Genomic DNA, 18,503 nt, shown 5'->3' on the forward strand with positions numbered 1-18,503 from the left:
AAGATAATTATCTCTTCTGAAGATTCGATCAAGTTTTTTTAATCCTCCGTGCCCTCCTTGGCTACAGGCAACTGTGTGGAGGAGGGGCGGGTGGTGCGCGATCACAGAAAGCTTGTATCATGTTAAAACGCCGACAGTTTTGTTGTCATTACTTAGAATTCCTAATGGGGCGACAGAAACTACGCACTATAGCTTTAAGTACTTAAATATGTGCATGGAAGTATGCAGATTATGTAGCATTCCAATATCTATGTAATCTTTTTTTTGTGGTTATTAGTATGCAACGTTCTTAAGGAAGTCAAAATCAACCTTAATAGCATCATGGAAAACCTAAAAATACATTGCTCCCATGGATGTATTATAAGACCTGGATACAGCGTTTGAGGTGGAGCCCTGTTCATTCCTATGAAAGTTACTCAGTGGCGCGTGAAGCTATCATAGAGCCAAAAATGACCCGGATGATCGGCACTGCTTCTGCATTGTGCGGCCCATAGAGCGGGTGCACTACAGGCCGACAGCGCAGAGGACGGGTTTTTATTACTTGCACAATTTCACTATGGTTATCATAATAATAATAATATTAATAATAATAAATATTAAGGATTTGGCCAGTCTGCAACGGCCGGCCTGGTCCAGAGATGGGCTGACCGACCCAATCAGAAGTTACTCAAATTGGGACATTCAGTCAAAATCAAGCACGTCACCTTCAAACGGGATCTCCGTTTGCAGGGTTCAGGCTGTACCGGACTCTCCCGGTGATCATGCTGCTCTGGGGGACCGGCTGAGGGTCTGATGGGCAGAGAGCTTCGCCGGGAGCTGCTGTCTGTCCGCGCGGTCAGTATTCAATTGACAGTTTCATTACCGGTTAAAAATGTCTCGTTGTCGCGTTAAATAGTAGTCGAGTTCAGTGTTTTGGTACAGTTGGTTTTAACTCCTGATGCGAAATGTAGGTCTATAGGAGTACACATGACAACCATGAACAAGCAGCGTCGTTCTGCTCCGTCTTTCTGCTGTGCCCCATTCACGTAGTAGTTTTACACTATGTAGGTTAAACTCTGCAATTAATCCGTGGTTCACATGTATGCATGAATTCTGGTGGTCCATTACACTGTAGTCTCAACATCCCTGATCATTTTTGATCAATAGAACATAGAAAACATTACACTTCATAACATGATTGTGTTACAATTTAGCAGTAAAAGCCTATGTAAGTCAATCCTACATTTTTCAACTTGGGAGCAAAACGTGCTCCTTGACCATAAAGCCCTGTTCATGCTTTGGGGTCAAGTGTTGTATCCGGCCCATGTCCTGGATGTGAAAGCCCCCTTACTGGACTAGTAAATATAATAATATTCCATTATATTTTGTATTTTAAATTGTTACCTGCCACCAGAATTTTGTGATTTCCTTGCCATAAATAGACGTTTTTACCATAAATTGGTGCCCAAAAATATATCAGAATGCAGGAATTGAAGTCTTTTACCCTCAAAATTTCCTGGGGGAGACCAGACTCCCCTGCTTTTTGTGTTCCCCCAAAGGCCAATTCTGAGCAAGGAAAAACCCTTAAGTATAATTACAGACAGCCATAACAACATATTTAAATTGCAGAGTTAGAGAGTTAAAACAGATGAAAAGATGACAATATGTACAGTATCAACAGAGAGAAACACGGACAATCGAACAGACAGTGACAACAAAGAACAACAATAACATAACAACAATAAGATTTATTTGAGCGAACAGGTCTATTAAGGTCCATTATGATTTAGGATTACTGCTGGAAGATGTCACACATTCCTTTCCTGCTTCGCAACAAAACCACAGCAAAGGTGTGACTTTGCAACTTCACAGGACATGTCTCTGTCAAAATATGAAACACATCCGTTTCACAACAGCAATCTTAAATTTAGGGATGTGAGATTAAACAAAAGTCTACACATTTAAATATCCATGTGTTAAATCTGAGGGTGGAGTGATTTGGGAATTGTGAAGTTGTGAATATCACTTGTCCTCCATAAACTCTCCTGATGCAAGGCATTTAGCAGCTCCCAGATGTGTGTGTGCGTGTGTGTGTGTGTGTGTGTGTGTGTGTGTGTGTGTCACACATTTGTTTAAGAAGTTGACTTTTTTTATCATAGTAGGTAGTATTCAGCCACATTTCGTCTTCTGTTATATGGCCTTTCTACAATATTTTATCAGGCATAATTATACCTTTATAGAAACACTTCTTCATCCCAGTTATTGATCGTCTCCAGTCCCCATGTTGCAAAATAAGTAAAGTATTTTGCTGTCCACTAAGACCTTATAACCTGAGGTGCTTATTTTTATTTATTTTTTACCCAAAAGGTTCGACATACTTCTGTTGTATTCCTTTTTCATTAAACAGTTTCAGGTGATGGAGAATGAAACAAATGGGCGCCCGGATAGCTCAGCTGGTAGAGCGGGCGCCCATATATAGAGGTTTACTCCTCGACGCAGCGGGCCCGGGTTTGACCGCTCCTGCGGCCCTTTGCTGCATGTCATTCCCCAAAAAATAATAAAAAAAAAAAAAAGAGAATGAAACAAATTCTGGGTTTGTTCAAAGTTGCTGTGTTTGTTTTTCTTTTATTACTATACATTTACATATTAAAACCCTCCTGTCAGTAGACATTATTGACCCATACGCCTTGTGGCCCTGGTGCTGATAATGAAGTCAAGTAGCCTGTGTGTGTGTGTGTGTGTGTGTGTATGTGTGTGTGTGTGTGTGTGTGTGTGTGTGTGTGTGTGTGTTTGTGTGTGTGTGTGTGTGTGTGTGTGTGTGTGTGTGTTCTTGTTTAACTATATTCGTGGGATCCAACAATTGGGAATACAGTATACTTGTGGGGTCCGGACAGCTTTGTGGAGCCAAAATGCTGGACCCCACAACTTTGAAGGGCTGTTTAAGGGTTAAGACTTGGTTTTAGGATTAGGGTTAGAATTAGGTTATGGTTAGGGTGAGGGTAAGGGTTAAGGTTAGGCATTTAGTTGTGATGGTTAGGGTAAGGGGCTTGGGAATGCATTATGTCAAAGACAACCCGTTCTCATTCCGAACTCGTAAAATAAGGACGTTTGGACAGTGGCTGTCAGCGTCTGATGTGACGAAAAAGGCGTCTTTCAGCGTATTTGTGTAACGCACTGGGGAGAGCAGCAGTTAGATAGGATTTAGCGAGTAGTATGTAAGGGGCTTGCTATAGTCACTTTTTATTTTCCTCCCGCGTGTCACAGAACCGTACGCCCACCCACGACCCTTTCCTAAACATAACCATCCCGTTCTTCCCGCGTGTCACGGAACCGTAAGCCCGCCCACGACCTTTTCCTTAACATATCTGCGTCAAAAGGGACGGCAATAGTCCCGACCAAGCACGTTTACTTATAGCGCTAAAGGAGACTTTTAGCGTCAATAAGAACGACAAAGGCACCTGACCAAGCGTCCGTATTTTACGAGATGAGTGTGAGAACCTGTCCACAAAGATAGTGAGACGCCGTGTTTGTGTGTGTGTGTGTGTGTGTGTGTGTGTGTGTGTGCGTGTGTGTGTGCGCACATGCGTGCGTGCGTGGGTGGGTGGATGTTTTGATGGTCAAAATTGGACAAAAATGACGTTTGAATATTCCTTCTAAAAAAATATTTGAATATCTATTTTTCTACGAGAAACATAACTATATAGATATTTATTTTAACATGTCTTTCAAAAGATCTACATACCTACACATTACAAAATTAACAACTAAAATAATATCCTATACAGTAAAACTTTATTTAAAGACCGTAGACCTCTCTCTCCCTAGAGGGCGCAGGAGGCAGGACATGACCGCGGGTGTCATAAACAACCAAGTCTCTTGCTGTTCATTGAATTTGTCTGATGATTTCAGCATCTGTCCTTACAGACAGGAAATGCAACGGAGATGGCACAATTCATTTTTTGGATAAAAGCATGTGGACTGGTGTTTAGATAGTCTCTTGTAAAGAGATTCTATTTCATCCCAAACAGAGCAGCCTGTCGGCGAACAAGTTGTATTGTGGGTAATGTAGGCGCCAGGTTTTGACAAAGAGGAACAATGTGTGGAATAAAAAAGTCATGTCTCTGGTTCTGCTGCATCAAATTAAATACCTACTCCATAATCTTATAGGCGTGCAATGCTAAATTGGTGGAGTACTTTTTTTCTTTTAAGGATTAGAAATTTAAGAGTAGGCAATACAAAGATGTTGTGAAAATCCTGACACCTACAGAAACTCAGACTTCAGCAGCAGAAAATAAAAAAGACATCCCAATACTGTTTGATTGACAAGCCTGGTAAATGCAGAGAGCCAAAACACCACATTGTTTGATTTGAAAATATGGTGGCAAAATCAAAAACACATAAATGAATAGTTCTGAAACTTTATAAGTCATTTCTGCTTGTCTCCTCTCTTTTATCTACCTCAGGTCTTCATCATTTAATCAGGCATCATGGTTGCTTCTTGGTTTTAAAGCAGAAAATGTGTGCAGAACAGATAACTCACTGCATGCTTTTTGAATTCTTCCTCAATCTTTTCCTTTGCTGTAACCCATTTATTTAACATACATCTAAACTGGAGCCTAAAGGAGCAGCACCGCATTAGATTCAAAGCTTTAAGCAGAGTACATTCAGTCACTTACTCTACTTCCTAATATTGGGAAGTTGGAGGCATGTAAGTGTATTAAAATATTTAAAGTAAGCCTCAGGGCGACATCATCTGAGAACACAATCTACTAAAATTGGCATGTTGGATTTTCCACATTATCTGCCAAGACGGGTGAAATTCACTAAGAAATAATAAAATGAATGAATGAATTTGAATAAGTCCTATGCATTATCAGTAACAAAAGTTTTAATTTCCCTTGAAGAGCTCTGTTCTCAAAAGTGAGTAAAAAGACTAATAAATGTTGTATTCACAAGGAATGTAAAATGAACAATACATTGCTTTCTCTGGTGCTCTGGCTGCTGTATCGTAAAGCTTTGGGCTTTTCTGAATCGGGCTCGGTTTAAATTACCTTTTAAAATGTAACTTTCAAAGAGCATAACATTAGCCTGGCAAGCTAGCGATCAGTTATGGTTAAGAATAAAGCAAAAGAAAGCTTCTGAAAATCCCCACAGATTCCGAAAAAGCCAATGCATCGTTTTGTTTTTTATTATCCCTCCTGTGCATTTTATTTCTTTTTTTTTTATTTTACTTTATTTGCACAAATAAAGAAATGAAAATGAAACTAGCTTTATCATTAGCTTTTATTTATCAAGTTGCAAATATCCTCATCATCAATACGCATCTACACATTCTTGTTAACTCTGAAAAGAGTTAAGGTCTAATAGTGGCTCATCAAAAAAGTTTCTAAAACGGTCTTAAAATTCACCAAATCTCGGGGCGACCTCTAGCTCACCCAGTAAGAGCGTTCGCCCCATATTGGCTGAGTCAAAATGGTATACGAATTGGCATGTCATACATACGCCACTTATTGAAATCAGTCTGTGCTGCGCAAGTGCGACTCTCAACAAAGATGGAACAGAAGTGAGATGCCTCACTCTGTAGCTAAAACAGAGAGCTCAACACACAGGGTGAAAAGAGGAGCTGCAGCAATGTGCAGTACAACAAAAATATGGTGTTTTTTGAAAATTAAACCATGTAAACCTATTCTGATATAACCTCTAAATACAATTATGAACCCGAAAATGAGCATAATATGAGCACTTTAAGCTTTGTGAACCATTTTCTTTATTTTTTAAACCCACTAGATGGCGCTCTTGAGTTAAAGTGATGGCAGTTCAGTGTGCTTTCCACCCTTTGTTGAACAGAGACCGCCATCTAGTGGGCTTAGAAAAGCTACGTTTGTCCATCACTAGCTATTTGTCTCCAGTCTCTCTTCCTTTTCCTCGTTTCCGAAGTAACGCTAGATTCATGAAGTTTATTCAAGGTGAAACATTTTCAACATGCACGGCTGTCTCTTTGCCACAGTTTGCGCCTCCTGTTGAGAGTTAATGTCCATTCAAGCTCATGTCTGCCTTTGAACTTTGTATATAATCACGTCTGAAAGCCACCTCAGGTTCTGTCTGAACATACTTCAACAATACCAACATCATCAGTATGTGGTTTGTTCTCTCATCATTTTAATATTATGGGGTGTTATGAATATTTACGCCTTCATTGGTCTTTAATGGGGCTGCAGACCTTTAGACATAAATATTTTAATGAATCGACTGCAACACAGTACAATAGGCCCCCCATTGCTGCGTTGTTTTCCATTCTCTCACCTCAGACACCTCACCTCACCTCAGGAAGCTCAGATGGGAAATAAACAGCATTCTTTCACATTCAAATTTGTCTCTGATGCTTTAGTCTGTAATAATCAAGGTTTTGTTTTGTCAAACAACTGTTTAGGGCTGCACAATTAATCTAATCGCGATTTCACTCTGTGCGATTACATAACCGCAAGAATTAGTAAACTAAAAAGGTGTGCTGTGTAAATGACACTCTGTGTGCAGTCTCCACGTTGTAACACCCTTCACTTTACCGACAACATTAACAGATGAAGCCACCGTGTCTGAAGAAGCTTGGTGTTTTTATTGTTCACTGTTAACTCACTTTACATCGTCTTTGCTCTTTTTCCTGTCGCTTTTCTCTCACACAGCCGCTACCCTAAAGTCCGACACCGCTCACCGGCGGTCCCTCTCTTCTCTTGCTTCACCACTCACTCACTGACGTCACTCGTCAGCGCCTGCTGTTCTCGCTCTCACTATAGCCTGATTTATGCTTCTGTGTTGAATCTACGTTGAATTGGCCCCATAGACTGTATATAAGAGTGGACCAACAGATCCCGCTGCTCTGGACGGAGACCAGTGAAGGCCGTTAGAAGCACTTTTCCGGTGAGCGCTGAGTGTTACTGCGCAGCCTCCAACTGAGAGAGACGACGTAGATGTGACGTGAGCAACGTGTCTGAAAGTTGTAAGTCTTCTGGTAGCTGTGCCAAGAGAAATCTCAATCATTCCCAATCTAGCAGAGACGGAGAGCGTAGGTATATGTAAGGAGATAACATAGGCACAGGCTAATTATTGCTAACTAAAATGCTAGTTAACATTAGTAATTGCACTTAAACAGCTAATGTGAGACGAAACTGCCTGCGCGCTTCTCCTGTACTATACGGTAATTCCTCTACTATGCGACAGTAAGTCGCGTGGTTATGACACAATCGTTAGCCAATTTTTATAAAAACGTCTACTACGGAGCCATAACGTGAGGTACAAGGTAATGGAGCCTTTTATACATTGTCGTGTTTCTTTAGAAATAAACAATGTACAAATAGAGTCTTTAAACGCTTCAGATGTAAAGTTATTCGCTGTCAAAGTGGCGCCAAAATGAATGGCAGTCAATGGAATGCTAACGGGGGGTGATCGCTTTGTAGCATTAAAATGGCGCCATAGGAGGTTCGCGGTCCGAGGAGAGGCTTACCCCCTTGATCGGCCCTCTGTACTACACTACCCAATCGATGTATTAAGCGCCGTACCGTTGTAAAAACGTCCACAAAAGATATGACCAGTCAGTCTGTTTAGGCAGTAGCGCATGTCACGTATGGTCACATGAGTATCAGGTGTACAGGGTTTCAGAGCATGCAATTTAGGAAGAGGCTGTACAAAGTACATTTTGTAACTTAAAGGTGCAGTAAGCGAGCTGTGCAAAGATTGTTGATATTTGAACTCAACTGCCAAACAAATACAAATCCCCCTTCAGAAGCTCCGCCCCCCAGATTCATGGACTGGCCGGCCGGCACATCCACATGCTGCCTCTCTCCTTCTGTCATCAACTGGCACAGCCTGTTGTTGATTCGTTGGAATAGCGTTTTGTGGCTTGTGTACTCCTTTCTCTATGTTTTCTATTTAGACAGTCAGGGCTGTGTATTAACACCAGATTTTTTTCAGTGCACACAAAAAATGGAGAGCTAGGTGACCATTCACTGAAATTCTTTTATTTTTTAAATGTATTGGATTAACATCGCTTACTATACCTTCAATCACTAGTTATTATATTACACCCATTTTAAATGTCATTGTTTAAAAGGGCATACAAAATGTTATTTTAACAAGAATTTGTATTTTTCTTAGTCTATTTATTATTCCATTTATTTCATTTGTAGGCTACTGTTGAGCAAAAGCAAAAATGTCTATGTTGAAAAGATTGCCTTTTGTTATTTCATTTTGTAAAATATAAAAGGGGGAAAACATTTTTTTTTATTTGTTTATGTATTTCTTTTTAGGCTTGTTATTTCTGGATAATCAAGCAAGTAGACTCATGATACCATTATATCACAATCGCAGTATTGTAAATTGCAATCGAAATATGACTTTCTTCAAATCGTGTACCTCTACAACTGTTTCATACACTTCTGTCTCTCTCAGGCCTCCTTATAAACCCTGTTGTTATCTCTCTACTTGTATTTGGTTTGCTATCACAGCTCCTACTGGTCTTTGCATCTCTGCAGCAGCATGCAGTGTGCAAATTGTAATCATCACCTCGGAGTCCAGAAATACCCACACAAACCCTGTGGCGTAGAAAATCTGAGGCTTCAGTTTTTTCAGACTAGTGTGTGTGCACACACTTCTGAGAGCTTGCTAAGAAGATCATAAATACATCTATGTTCCAGTGTGCAATCCTGTACAAATACGGCATTGTCTGCCAGATATAGACAATAACAACTTGGGAGAAGTAATGCATCTTGAAAAATGTCTTTACCAGGGCCATATTTTTTATATATTTTATTTTTTTATTTTGTTGCCATATCTTATCAAAGTTGACCACAACTCTCAACAAAGTATTATGTTTGAAGCCATATAGCTCCAGAGGCAGCAGTGTCTCTCAACCATACTGTATGCTGAATTGTTTGGGGATGTGTTATGTAAAGATGTACTTTCAGGCTATATACTGTATCTAGTTTGGAGTTACTCATTTGGAGTTATTTGGGCTGAGTAAAAAGTTGCTGCTACCTCACTATATGCCAATGTTGAACTTAAGCCAAGTCAATTAATGTACATACCAAGCGGCAACTTTCGGGCCTGAAAAGTGAAGCCAATGCAGAAGTGCCTTAAATCTGCATTCTATCTAATTTCCAGCAGGGGGCGACTCCACTGGCTCTAAAAAGATCTATATATATATATATCTATAGCATAATGTTTATTTTGTAAACCATGGTGATTAAATTAGACAATAAAGCAGGGTATGCTTTAGGGCGTACACTTCGACCTGTCAATCATAGTAGAGGCTTAGCAATGCGTGTCCATGGCCATTAAAATTAGTTTTGGGTGAGTTCGTCACACTATTGTGGAGCCAGAAGAGCAAACATTTGTGACTGTAGTGCAGTAGCCGGGCCCCTTTGTAGTAAGGCAGTACCAATCCGATTGGCAGTAGCAGAGCGTATTGGATGGGCTGGAGTGTGTGGTTTGATCATGTCCTGGATGTAGCATCATAAATGCTTTTTTTTTTACATTTTAACACAGGAGACCTGACAAGAAATCCTTGAGGAAATGTTCAAATAGAACAGTGAATGCATTAAAGAAGCAACCTTAAATGGAAATGAAAGGTTAGAGTGTACAGTAACATCAGTAGTAATAATTCACAACATTCTACAACATCAGTTCATTCCGTAGGATGGGGTGCAGGGGCCATGTTGGAGTAGTGTGGGCACCCTTGTGAATCTTTCATGCCACTGATATCCCTTTCACAGTGTAGACGCACATGCACAGATGAAGGAAATTACATTAAGCATTCAATATTCATACTCAGTTCACCTTCCACCTCTCTCTCTCCTACTGTCTCTTTCATTTCCTCTGTTTCACCTCCTCCCCCTCTGTACTCCACAAGGGTGGAATGAGCTGTTGTGCCCCTACATGCCATTTTGATGTAGTGTGAAGTAACTGCTGGTCGGGCTTAGGCGGAATTGCCGATAAATACAAATTGAGGTGGGAAGCGATGGGTGGCTCAAGGTCACCTAGGAGGATGATTTGGTTTCATTTTTGATCCAGTAATGAGAGAAGGGGCCTGGATTACAGAGCTGAATGAATGCCCCCCACCCGTTCACTGTTCACAGCTCAATCATAGCTCTGGCTTCATGCTCTGAACCTCTGCTGCTCAGGACCTCTCATCACTCACTTTTATTACACATGTGCTCACACTGTTTTTAACATCGTCAGGTTATGTCTGTAAAATTATAAACTCTTCCCCGGTACACGACCTTCTGTAAATCCACAATACTGGTGTGCGTTCCCAGTTTGATTGTAACACATGTCTAATTGAGGGCTAGGCCTTGATGCCAAAGGTTAATGAGTAGATTATCCATGATCTGATAAAGGGTGGACATTAACACCTTAAACAGAACTATATACATTAGGCTGGCCATACACTGGAATAATGTATCATCTTTATCATGAAAGCCCCATCTAAAATTACTTTTAAAAGGAATAGTTCAACATTAAAATGATTGTTCTTTCTTATCGAGAGTTAGATGAGAAGATGTATTCTACTCATGTCTGTTCAGTAAATATAGCAGCTGGTTAAAGGGATACTTCACCGATTTAGCATTAAGCTTTGTATCAGTAGAAACACTGTAGTATTTTTGAATGACCGTGCTTCCCTCCCTCATGTCCCCCTGAGACCAGAGATCTCTGTATTGTGGGTCTGGAAAAAATCTTCCGATGACGTAAAATGACGATTTTTACGTCATCGGAAGATTTTTTCCCCAGAGGCAATGGACTACAGCCAGTAGTAGGAGCTACTTCTGGATGTTTTCAACCCGCCCATAGGGGGTTGGACTGTCGTCTTTCTCCGAAGATTCACGAACCAAAACGAGCGTCAGCCATCTTGAATCTTCGCTACTCCCTTCTCAGCAGAAAACCTTTAGATAGATAGATTTATTCATCCCAAAGGAAATTTTAGAACAACAACTATGTGCATTCAAACTACCGCACACGTGTACCACCGGGATACATTGGTACAGATCGGAGAATATGCAGGACGCTTTATTACAGACGGAATACTCAACACAGCTTCGCCCGCCTGCTATGGAGACCAGCGGTGTTGCTCGATGCCTCTGGCCGGTAAAGGGACATCATCAGTGGGGAACGTTAAACGAGTGTGCCGGTGGAAAGCTAACACTAGCCGGCCACCTGTTCCATCTATCCTGCTTGCAAGTGTCCGCTCATTAGACCACAAACTGGACTACATCGAACTTCAACAAAACTCCCAACCGAGTTCAGAGACTGCTGTGTTTTTGTTGTTGTGGAAACATTGCTGAACAGGGCCGGCGATTGCTATAGGCGAACTAGGTGATTGCCTAGGGTGTCAAATATGTTGGGGGCGCCGTGTCGCCCTTAGGTCTACTTCCCATTAATAATAGAATTAGAATGACAAGCGAAATAAAACATGATTATTAAACATGATCATCCTAGGGCGCCCCCTCAGCCACACGTTTACTTGTCAACCTGATTATTAGATTGAATTGATGATTATTGTCGATCATTTCCTAATTGGGGGAAAACTTCAAACTAATGATTTAGTTTGAAGTACCCGTGACGTTTCCAGTCTATGGGTCAGACTCAAACACACGGAGCTCTGAAGCAGACCTGTGCGTCGCTTAGTGTCCACTCTCGCTGTAAAAATAGAGACGAGCAGCGGCACAGACCACGGAGCTGCTGCAGCTCGCCTTCCGTGGTCTGTGCAGCTTCAGGTTTATAATGGACGTGCTCTGCTGTGGGCATGCTGCGGTAGATGTGTCCCGTTTGTGCTTCGTGTATTTCTGCGGTAGATTCGGTTTTCCACCTCCGATGTAGAGCAGCGTTCAGCCACTTCCCTAAACTTTCTCTCATTCAGAGACCAGAGTCTCAAACGGGGCTCTGTGTCTCAATCTCAATCTCGCCTAGGGCAACCAAAGAGCTAGAGCCGGCCCTGTTGCTGAACAACAGTGTATGGGACTATCCAGCTACCAGGCCGGCTGCTCTGTCGCCGGGTAAGACTAGTCGAGGTTGGGTTTTGTTAACACGGACTGCCTGGTGCAGAAATGGGGTGCTTGTGTCCAACTAACTGCTAACTGCTGATGGAGTTTGTGACTGTTAAATGCTGACCATTCTACATTCCACGCAAATTTACGGCTGTGTTTATACTCGGTGTTTACAGCCCACCAAGCGCTAATGCTAGTAGCTATGTGTTAGCTGAACTTTACGGAGCCTATGTGTGTGTGTGCACTAAATGTAGCCTGTTTCGTATGTTGTTTTTATATAATGTCGTTTTTATATATGTTAATTGTGTAACCACTTGAGCCACGGTGAAACGTTTCGTGTATATGGTTGAAATGACAATAAAACACACTTGAGTTGAATGCTGCCTCACTGTCTGTCTGTCTGTAAACGGTAGGCGTGGCTTGGGAGTAGACGCTAAAGCATCGAAGCAAGTGCATTCTGGGATTTGGTGTCTTTCATCCACATGAGCCAAAAACACATTTTCTGGCTTTTCTCGGTCTAGAAGCCACCAATTTCCAAAAAAAAAAATCACATTTCCACTACATAAGTGACCCAATTTAAAGATATATTCATCTTTCCAATGGTGAAATATCCCTTTAACGCTCAGCCTACAACAGTCTAAGTGCTGTATGCATCGTAGTGATTACAACCGAAAGTGTTCACATTAATGAAGGAACGCTTGCCAACATACATTTAAAAAAGACTAAAGAGAATAGGTTGATTAATGTCTCTTGGAAGCTGTTGCAGGGACGTGGAGGTAAGGTGCACAAGACAACAAATCCAGCAATAGAACGAGATACCAATGAAAAGACCATTAGTGCCATTAGGCTGCAATCTTATCTCTATTATTCAGATGAATTACACATCTATCCTTCTATTGGGATACATTTAAAGATTCTAAAGCATCCGAAAAATATGTAAACATGATACATATTTCTACGTTCTATTCATATTGGGCAGCGGTGGCCTAAAGGTTAAAGAAGCGAGCTTGTGTCCCCAGACCGACAGGATAAAATCTGGGTGGGGAAAGTGAAAGAGCAGCGCTTGTCCCTCCCTCATTACCATCACTGAGGTGCCCTTGAGCAAGACCCTTAACCCCAACCGCTCCAGTGGAGCTGCTCAGTGGCCAGCGGATCAGACTGCGGTTGTACTGGGCAGCTTCCAGGTATGAATGTGTAACTGTGAATGGGATCAGGGCGTTCCTGCAAAGGAGAGGTTGTCTCTTAGTGAACCTTCCCTGAATGAATAAAGGTTAACACTGTCCTGTGATTCCCATGATAAATATACCCAAAATGCACTGAATTGCAACCAAGATTGTCATAATAAAATATGAATCAACCACATGACTTGTGTTGGAAAATATACTTAGCAAGGCATGACATCCATTGGACACATGGTTAATCGCAATTTACTACTTATTTGAAATAACATTTTCAAAACTGAAAGAATAAAATAATATACATAAATAATTTTTTTTTTTACCTCTAGGATTCTCCTGGTATAGAAGGATTGGCAGGATATTCCAGCAGTGGTCAACAAGTGTGGCTGTCTGCCGGCCATCTTGGATTCAGAGGAGGTTCACTTGTGGTTACAACAACTAAACACTGAATAAACCTCATTGGAGGGGGGCAGCAGAGAGCATTCTAACAGCTGATATGCAATTCCACCATAGAAACTATTGCGTTTAGGAGAAAATGACTTTTAAACAGCTGTTTAAACGCTATGCGCCAGAGGGTTAGGTTTGATCTAGTTCTAACAAACACGGTAATCAATTGAAAATAATTTGAATGCAACCCATGTATTCTATCATAGAAGTGTTTTGATAATTGTATCATTGTAAACCCCCCTAAGCCCTTTCCCAATTCCCAGTTTGTGCATTCCCGATTCCCCTCCTCGCGTCTTAGTCCCGCCCACAGGAGATCCGAGCTGAGGAGTCGAGGAAGAGCCTCGAGGAGAGAGGAGTCGAGGCAACAGGCATTTAACAAACACGAGACATCTCTGCCTCGGAGCCATCATTAAAAGCGACGTCAATTAAATATGACGTGCAGCACAATTGCGTCAGCTGTCTATCGTTCTGTCACACGCTGCAATTTATGATCTCTGTCAGAGGAGCGGAACCATGTTCATGACAACTTCTATATATTTACTTTGAGTTCAATTCACAACGTGGATGAGAATGTACGGGGGTCGTACATTTTTATTTGTTGTATTTAACGCACACACACACACACACACACACACAGGCCTATATATTTATAATAGCCTCAAGCCTACTTTCACTTTCAGTGGCTATAGACTTTGAAGGCTATTTTAGTGTAAAACACTAAAACAGTTTGAATGAAAAGAACTATACAAATATAAAGGCTAGGCCTATATTAATGCGTAGATTGGCTCTTTATCCGAATCCGCCTTTTAGCTTAACATCTTCCACCTTCCACCCACCTGAATTAATTATTTTCTCCGATTAAGAAACCCGCATGGACGTTTAACTGTCTCTCGGCTCCGTTGCTTTTTAAATGATGTAGGCTATTCTAGTAGGCTTGTTTTCTATAATGATTTAGCTTACTTTAATGATTACAGATGCTGCTTGTAAACGTTTTAATGTGCGCAGAAATGTCACTGCAGCTGATATTGTTGGATATTTAAGCAACAAAACTAACTGTAGGCTAATTGTAAACTGGACAGAGGAAACAGAACTAGACCTTTAGATTCTGACAAATGGAGCTGTCTGTCCCACAGCAGCTCTGCTATGTTCACATTTTAGAGAACGTTAATATTTTCCTCGTTGTGTATTATTTCAGCCAACCACAATAAATCAGAATGTTAACTTGTATGATCTGACTGGCCCGATCCTTAAAGTTAGATTAACCACGGAACCACAGATATTATTGATCTCTCTCTCTCTCCCCTTTTCTTTATCCCTCTCTCCCCTTTTTGCTCTCTCTCTCTCCCCTTTTCTCTCTCTCTCGCCTCCGTTCGCTCTATCACGCCTCTTTGTTTACATGCCACGGGTGAAAAGGCTTCCGCGAGGATACATCAGTGTATCCTCGATGATAACTCCTCAGAGGAGCCTCCTCGATGTTTGATCCTCACTCCTCGATGTGCATTTTAGGAATTGGGATGTCCTTCAACATGACACGCTAAGAATGATTTCCGGGTCACAAGCTGGAGGATCAAGGAGTCAAGGAATTGGGAAAAGCCCCTGGTGTTTCCATATGGTGTTATTGTTGGTGCCGATGTCACAAAGGCAACCGGATCACTTTGTTTTCTTCAGAGCTATCGTTACCCACAACACTGCTTTTTGGTAATCAGTGATGTAGAGTATATGTAGTAAAACTATAATGTGCTGGTGTTGACAATGTGGGAGGCAATAGAGAGTTTACTGTCTTGATTCAGACTATGGAGCCTCTGTGTTACTATTTTATTACCTTCATAAGTTTGGGCGCAGCAAGCTTATCAGGATGTTTCCAGACGTAGACCCAACCTCCTCCCAATGCCATCAGGCTCCCGCCACCCTCTATCATATGTTCCGGTTGTGCCAAACTTTGGTACAAATCTGGTCTTCTAATTTTGAGACATTTTCTTGTATTTGTGACAAGGAAATCACGTCTAACCCTGTAATTGCAATCTACGGTGTGGTCCCCGGGCGTTGGCGGTATGTTATGGTTCCACTGACTACAAATGGCAATTTTTAAAAGCTGGAGCACGTTGAAATAACCTAAGGTTACTTAGATTAGAAATGCATCATATTGTCACATAATTAATCATATAACCGAAGCTGATCAATCATAAAAGCCCTGATGAATCCTCATATTGATCATGTGGATTGGCTCAGGACATCTTCACTCAATATCCTTTAGACTACCTGTCATCAAAGCTTTAATCAGTCATTAGTATGTAAATATGCCAATAATACTGGACCTCTATATTTCACTCTCATTCCTCCTCCCACCATTTAGTCTATCTTTTCATAATGAATTCAATTAAATTCACAGTATAAAATCTATGTCGCCCACACTCCATCTCTGCCAGATCTTTACTTACAAAGCAGACCTGACAAAGGTACTAAGTACTGCATGCATGAAAGCAAACAAAAACTACGGAAATGCATGAAGGAAGAAGCACCAGTGGTATCGGGGAGCAGATCAAAACACGACAAATTTACCAAATACAGAAAAAGCAACAATCTAAAAAATAACACCAAGCTACTAAACATAGTACACAATGTTGACTTTTCTATTGCCTTAGTGCACATTTGTAAAGCCAGAAAATCTGCAAAAGAAAATGCTACTTAATGTGGGTTTCCATCCACTATATCCTTACCTCCGCATCGCTTCAAGCTAGCGTCGTTCTGTTTGTGTAGCATGAAAGCTAACACCCTTCTGTGCAATCCTAGGCCTTCTAGAAGCTTTGCAATCCGACCTGGAACTGCAGTGTCTTTTCACTTTGCACAATAATTCCACAACGATAATTCCATAACTAAACGGTTATTTATTATTTTCGTATGAAAAGGTATCGATTTACTGTTAGCACCAGCCATCTTGACTCCCAGAATGCAGTGGGGTCTTCTTCTTTGGTGTTTTACAGGAGTCGGGATCCGCAATGTTGCAGTTGCTGCCACTTTTCTGACTGTGTTACTTCACTGCTACATATACTAAAAGTGGAACGAACAAGCGGACATACTGATATAACAGTCAGAATGTAATAAATAATGCATAGATTCTAATCAGCACATTTGGATATGAATGTACGAGGTGTATTGAAGATGTTTTTTGTATGTGGGAATGGAGAGAAAAAAATACTGGGGAAAAAAATACTGGAAAAAAAAACTGATATGCTGATAATTTAAATTAAAAATCTATTTTTAAATAAATTCGAAATCGTGACACCTCTTAATGTACGTGTTAATTTTGCTGATGTTACAGTGGCTGCATTAGGATTTCTTGCTAATAACCTGTATCCTCTAACACAGATTTTAGATTGTTAAACCAAGAACAGAGAGTGATGGACAAGAAGCCGGATAGGAACCGCCTGCTGAGTAACACTTTATTCTGTTCCACTACCAACCACTCACCCACCCACCCACACACACACACACACACACACACACACACACACACACACACACACACACACACACACACACACACACACACACACACACACACACACACACACCCCACTGCGCTGGCTGGATAGACAGGTATACAAGATATATGTGTGTCTTGGTAAAAGAAAAGGTAGAAAAAATAGTTCACTTCAGTTTGTCACTGTGGCTACCTGCCACAGGAAGAGAGAAAGCAAGTACAATGACCAAAATATTATTTTTTCAAAGCAGAATCAAGCAAAGATTGAAGACTTAATTACCCAGCAAGCAAGTTTATTGACCTGGCAGGATCTTCACATCAGGTTGAACCATCACATGTAGGGAAAGATTTCACTCGAGAACATTTGCTGTCCGGTGAATAGGTAAGGGTGAATGTTTTACGTTAGACCTTCATAGTTCATACCTAAAACCAGACCTAATCCTGGTTACATCTCACTCTGTAAGGATGGGGGTATCCAGATGTTTACACAAAAATGTGTGTTATTTAATAATAACCAAGTGTATTTTCAATGTGGTATTTCAATGCACATTATATCAATTTCCCCTCTACTCAAACATATACCCTTATTTCTCTTAGATGTTTGATCTTCACTGTGCAGAATGATGTAGGCCTATGTGCAGAATTTGACAATTGTACAATTCACAAAGGAGAACAAAAAATATTCAGACATAGGGTATGCACTGAAAACAATTTTTGATATAATACAACACCCCTCTCCCCCACTGCGTGGTCAAACAAACTTGTTTTGAAAGGGGAGCACTGTAACACTAGTAGGAAAACATAAAGCAAGGAATCTTTGTCTGTCTTTCTGTTTGTCGTTCGCGCATCTCAAGAATAGGGATGGGTAGCATATTAAATACTTTTTAGGCACTGACTGAATTGCCTCTATAGTATCTATATCTATTATAAAATTTAAAAATGCCTCGTCATTCAATACCTAATTTCAATACCTAAGGAGTAAATCTCATCAGTCAGTGAGCCAATAAGTATGCAGCATGCTTCTACAAAGACCTATAATGTTTGTGATTGGCTGTCTAACAGTCGTAGAGGCAGACAGGAAAAACTACGTACACTGAAAAATAAAAACATTTGTGCCGTAATGTTCTTTTTGTTTTATAAAATTGGTATCGGAAAAAGTATAGTTTGTGAACCGTTATTGAAGTCACGGTATTGGTATCGGTACTGGTATCGAACATTTTTAAACGATACCCAGCCCTACTCAAGAACCGTTCATCCGATCTACTTCACACTTGGCAGGTGCATTGCTGGGGACCCAATGGTGTGCTTTTCTGAATTTGGTGCAATTAGCAGTTTAATATGAATAAACTTTCAATCAAAGACTCGGATGGATGTTGCATCATCTGT

The sequence above is a fragment of the Sander lucioperca genome, chromosome 9 (genome assembly GCF_008315115.2).
Source record: "Sander lucioperca isolate FBNREF2018 chromosome 9, SLUC_FBN_1.2, whole genome shotgun sequence".
Lineage (NCBI taxonomy): Eukaryota > Metazoa > Chordata > Actinopteri > Perciformes > Percidae > Sander > Sander lucioperca.